This window comes from Castor canadensis, chromosome 8, assembly GCF_047511655.1.
Source record: "Castor canadensis chromosome 8, mCasCan1.hap1v2, whole genome shotgun sequence".
Classification (NCBI taxonomy): Eukaryota; Metazoa; Chordata; class Mammalia; order Rodentia; family Castoridae; genus Castor; species Castor canadensis.
Window position 1 is genome coordinate 25835550 of NC_133393.1, and position 6052 is coordinate 25841601.

General features: G+C 38.9%; 1 non-coding gene across 1 annotated transcript; it reads left to right on the forward strand.

Moving 5' to 3' along the window:
• Positions 1-4220: 4220 nt before the first annotated feature.
• Positions 4221-4350, forward strand: LOC141410581 (small nucleolar RNA SNORA36 family). Its single transcript, XR_012435425.1, has one exon. It is a non-coding gene; the product is annotated as a small nucleolar RNA SNORA36 family (small nucleolar RNA).
• Positions 4351-6052: the final 1702 nt, after the last annotated feature.

Genomic DNA, 6052 nt, shown 5'->3' on the forward strand with positions numbered 1-6052 from the left:
GTCCTTTTAATACATATTTTTAAACTTTTCCTGTCTCATCTATCTATCCTGTTTCAGTATGAATTCTATTCTTTTAAACCTGTAAAGGTATCTTTGATGGCCAGATATGTGGTCTACCTTGATGAATATTCTGTATGAGCTTGAGAAGAATGTTTCTCTGCTGTTGTTGCATGAAGTGGTCTGTAAATATCAACTTGTTTTCATAGTGCCATTGAGTTCAGCTATGTCATTTTCTGCCTGCTGGATCTGTCTGTTTCTCTTAGAGGACTATTGGTCTTTATCTTTAACAATGGATTCATCTATTTCTCCTAGTAATTCTTACAGTATTTGCTTCATGTATTTTGATACTGTGTTGTTATACAAAGTAAGAATCATCATGGCTTGCTGGGCAGCTGACTCACACCTGTAATCCTAGCTACTCAGGAGGTGAAGATCAAAAGGACAAGAGTTTGAAGCATCCCAGGGAAAAGTTCCCTTGACCCCATGTCAACCCAGAAACACCATGTGCAGTATCACATGCCTGTCATTCCAGCTACTCAGGAAATGTGGTCCAGGCTGACCCAGGCATAAATGTGAAAGTGGTAGAGCATCTGTCTAGCAAACTTGAGGCCCTGAGTTCAAACCCCAGTACTGCCAAAAAAAGAAAATTACTATGTCTTCTTGGAGAATTAACACCTTATCCTTAAGTACTGCCCCTTTTTATCCCTAGTAATTTCCTTGATTATTGTCTTATCTAAAATTAATAATGCTTTTCCAGCTTTCTTCTTGTTGGAGATATGGTCTCACTATGTAGGCCAGACTGGCCTTAAACTCGCTATGTGGACTGACCTTCCTGGAACTTGCTGTTTTCCTGTGATTCCAGACCTGAGCCATGCCTGTGTGCAGCTTGGTTTTGGTTAGTTTTAGTATGGTATAGCTCTTTTTTTGCCATTTACTATTAATCTAAGTGCATCTTAAAGAAGGTTTCTTATAAATAACAGGTAGTTGGATCATGTGCTTTGATCACTTTAACAATCTCTTTTAATTGATGAATTCAGACCTTTGACATTTAAAGTGATTATTGATTAATGTCTACCATATTTGTTACCATTTACTCTTCACTGTCCCTTTGTTTCCATATTTATCTTCCATTGGTTTTTCAACTTTTTTCAGCTTTAATTGAGCATTTTGAATGATTTAGATTTTTCTCTTTTCTTTTGAAAAATTTTAGTGTGATACCTTAGAATTTACAATATACCTTTACAACTATTCCAGCTCTGCTTCCAAACAATTCTACACTACTTCATGAATAGTTCAACTACCTTATAATGTCACTATGTTTATAATTCCTCTCTCCTATACTTTGTATTATTGTCATTCATTTTACTTATAGACTATAGCAATCAAATACATTTTTATTAATTTGACTTTATCTGGTAGAGTAAGAAAGCAACTGGGCCTAGCTCAGTGGTAGAAAATGTGCCTAGCTTGTGAAAGCCTCTGGTCTTAATCTCCAGCACCACCAACTCCCCCGCCCCAGCCCAAAGAATAAGAAAAATAACACTTACCTTCCTTATGTAGATCTGAGTTTGTGACCTATATAAATTCCTTATTTGCAGAATAACTTCTCTTAATAAACCTCATAAGTCAGATCTACTGAAACTAATTTCCTCAATTTTTGTTTGTCTGAGAAAGTTCAATTCTTTAATTTTGAGGGACAATTTCACAGAATCTAGACTGGTGGAATTTTTCTTTCAACACTTAAATATTTCATTCCATATTTTTCTTACCTGCATGGTTTCTGAGAGGAAGTCATATGTAAATCTTGTATTTGCTCTTTTAAAGGCAAGGTATTTTTTTTCTCCTTCTAGCTTCTCTCATCATTTTTTCTTCATCTTCAGTTTTTTCTTCAGTTTGTATATGATTTGCCTAGGTATAGAATTTTTCCAGCATTTATTCTGCTGGGAGTTCTACGAGCTTTGTCTGACATTATTTGCGGTCATTCTCAAAAAGTATTGCCTCAAGTATTGATTCTGTTCCATTGTCATTCTTCCCTTTCTTGTATTGTGGTTACACGTATGTTATACATTTTGTAATCTTTCTGTAATTCTTTGATATTTTGTCCCCACCCCTTTTTTAAGTCTTTATTGTTTGTTGGTTTGGGAAGTTTTTATGACATATCAACTAGCTCAGATACTCCTTCCTCAGTTGTATCTAGTATACTAATTTCTGTGTTTTTATTCTTGGGATTTCCATCTCTGTGTTCACATTCATTTGCTCTTTACACTGTCTGTATTTTCTATTAGACCACTCCTACATTAATCATTGTTGTTTTAAATTCACAATCTGATACTTCCAGTATCCCAGACATATCTGGGTCTGGTTCCAGTGGTTGCTCTGTCTCTTCATGCTGTATTTATGACTTTCAATATGACTTTGGGTCTTTCTTGAAAGCCAAATACCAGACATAAATGCTGGGTAGAAGTAACCCAAGTAACTAGGTCTTTACTGGTGTGACTGTAAGATAGGTTTTGTGGAAAGAGGAGGGTGCTATGCATCTGTGATCAGGTCTCAGTGAGAGGGACTGCAGAGTGGCTCAAGTGGTAGAACTCCTTCCTAGCAAGCCCTGCAAAGTCCAAGATCAAGGTGCCAGCATTGGTATATGGAGGGCTGCTCTCTGCTACATCTTTACATGGTGGAAGGTGGAAGAGCAAAAAGGGGGAATTCTCTTTTGAGGTATCTATTATAAAGGCACTGATTACACTTTAGTAAATCACTTTCATAAAAACCCCTTCTCATAATTCCACACAACAATGATGATAAAGTTTCAACATGAATTTAAGAGAAGACACACACCAAAACTATACCACTCTGTTTATAAAAAAGTAAGTTTTAATTTTTATTAAGTCTATATCATTACTGGTTGTGGTGGCACAAGCCTGAATTCTCAGCCATTCAAGAGGCAGAGGTAGGAGGATACAGAGTTGGAGACCACTTGGGCAAAGTTAGCAGTCTTTATCCTCAGAAAAAAACAAACTAGTGGGCTAGTGGAGTGGTTCAAGTGGAAGAGTGCTTGCCCAGCAAGCTAGAAGTCCTGGGTTCAATCTCCGTATCAGAAAAAGAAATAAAGAATAAAAAAAAAAGGGAGAGAACAGAGCTAACATGCTTGCTCTTTCTCAAATGCAATATACCCTCAGCCATCTTAGGATGCATGCAAGAAGGTCCTTGCTAGATTCCAAGCAGACATTGATGTCATGCCTTGGACTTCCAAGCTTCCAGAACAGAAACAAAATAAACTTCTATTCTTTATATATCACCTAGTCTAGGTATTTGGTTCTAGCTACAAGATACAGCCTAAGACACCCCAGATCTCTTGAACTCAAGTGTGCTGCTTGCATTCCTGTGTGTGTTATGCTCTGTCTATATCCTGGAAATCCCAATGTCCTTTCAAGTCTGGGTACCTTCTGAACCTCTTGAAGCTCCCACACTGACTCCTTTGCAAGCTCTTAACACAATAACAAATGCAGAATTTATAAGCAGGTACACAGCTTCCCTCCCTGGTTTGACTCCATTTCACTCAATATAGTTTAATGGATTTTCCATCTGCTTATTTTAGCCAGATTTGTATTCTGCTAATAGCTAAAACTAGTAACTAAGCTAAATATCTATTTTTACCATATCAAACCCCAGCTGACATAAGACTTATTCCTGGATTAAGTGATTTCCAAAATCTCAGGTACGCTGAACTTCTCAAGTTTCCCTCTACCTTCTTATTGTAATTTTTAAGATCACGGTTGAAATATACAAATTGCCACCAATACATAAAATCTCAGAATATATAAATATGAAATGCTTGATAGGCAACATTTGGATCACAATAATCTTTGTATTCCTAGCTGTTTAGAAAAATGGCAAGAATAATTAAGTCAGGAAAGCCTTTTAGGAATCCATAGATTCATCAGTTACCATCTGTAACAGGTTGCAACCCTACAACACACACACTCCCTCGCATGTATTTGTCTTAGTTGCAGACAAAGACGAGGACCAAATGAAACACAATACAATGAAATGTTCAATAGTACATATACTTTAATAAATACTTCAAGGGGATTATAACCCTTGCACTGTAGATAAAGTAGATCAAGTATTATTATTTCCATTAGACACAGCAGAGAGGACAAGAAACTTCTGACTGCCACACTTTTCCATATAGCTAAGGAGAGGCTAGCTAGACAGAATATTGCCAAAGTGTTGCGATCTGCTCAGGGAAGTTCCCCTGATCTGTTTGTTAAACTTCGGGACATGAAATTGGCTTGGGGAGATGACTGGTTGGAAGGATTACTCTATTCATTCACCTCACAGTCTATACTATGAAAAAAGAATGAAAAAGAGAAGAAAAATAAGAAGGAAAACAAAGTTGGGAATATCATAGAGGAGGAATGAGGGATAAATGAAAAAACAAAGGACTGTGTCCATGAATCTCCTATCAGGGTCTCAGTGTAAGTCTGGATCTCATGCAATTAAGGCACAGGAAAGGAAAAATTCTCCCAGTGAAGGAAGGTGAGAATTCGTAGATAATATTCTGAGTTCTGGTGTTGGTAAAGGTTACCTTCCCTCCAACATAATCTAGAGCAATGCCATTCTGCCTAAGACAGTAGGGCAGGACTTGGAAGGGCTTCAGGCTGGTACAGATGCAAACCCCCATTGAGGACAGCTGCAGAGTCTAGAATCCCTCCTCAGGTGTGAAGGTGAGAGAGCTCCTTCTCACCATTGATTCTCCTGCCACCTCCACCAAACAGAATTTATGCCATATTCCATTTTCTGGAGACCATTCTTCCTCCAGCTCTTCACTCATTTCCCTAAACAGGAGATCTATACCTGTCAGTGATGCCAAGAAACCCACCAAGATAGCTGCTGCCAAACACATCCTGGGCCCCACTTCTGTATTTCCCTGCTTATTCCTCCTCTGCTCCCCACCAAATCCTATCCACTTTCACTTGACAGCACACTTTCCCCCAGGTGAAGCCCTTATTGCCCAGCACAGCAGGCTCAGTGTCAAATCACTGACTGCATTGGTATTTGTTCATCCACAAGCCAGTGAATATCATACTCTTCCCATTTGGAGACACTGAGAGGTAGCCATTGGCTGTCTGATAATTCAGGATGATCCTCACCATGGAGACAAAGGGATAAAGGTATGACATCATAAAAGACAGCAAAGGAGATTTATCTCCCAGAGTCTATGTGACAATGGCCTCCCTTTGGCAACCAGAGTAGGGAATGCCTTAGACCTTGTGTCCACGCTACCATTAGCTCCATGTCTAGAAAATAGAATGGGGGGAAAAAATTAAAAGCACTAGTGATATGATAAAAGCTGCAAGGGTCTGGTGGCACACACCTATAGTTTCAACACTTGGGAGACTGAGGTAGGAGGATGGCAAGTTCAAAGCCAACCTGGGGTACATAGTGAGAATCTGGCAAAAAAGAAAGAAGGGAAGGAAAGAAGGAAGGAAGAACAGAAGGATGGAAGGAAGGAAAAAGGAAGAAAAGAAAGGAAGGAAGGAAGGAAGGAAAGAAAGAGCCAGATGTGGTAGCACACACCTATACGTTCCAGGCTATTCCTGGTAAGTTATCAAAATTTTATCCCAAAACCAAAATAAATGGGTGGTGCTGTGGCTCAAGTAGTAGGGTACTTGCCTAGCATATGTGAGGTACTGGATGGTTCAACCCCAGTACCACAAAAACAAAAATAAAAATAAGCCAGTGAAGGGTAAGAGTCATGCCTCTAGTGGTCGAATGCTTGCCTAGCATGCTGGAAGCCATGGTACTGCAAAACAAAAAACAAAAACAACAAAACAAACCAAACAAAAACGGACCAGTGAGCAGAAAAAAAGAGGGACTGGGATCATATGGCTGGGAAATCTCATCCCCAAAGTTTATGGCTTTGAAATCTGAGGACTAGGATAGAAACTTCTGATATTTTAGCCACCACAAAGACTTTCCTATTAGAGACCATCCAGAAGTAAAAGAGCTTCACAGGAAACTGCAGTGCTGAGTGGGAGAGTTTACTTTG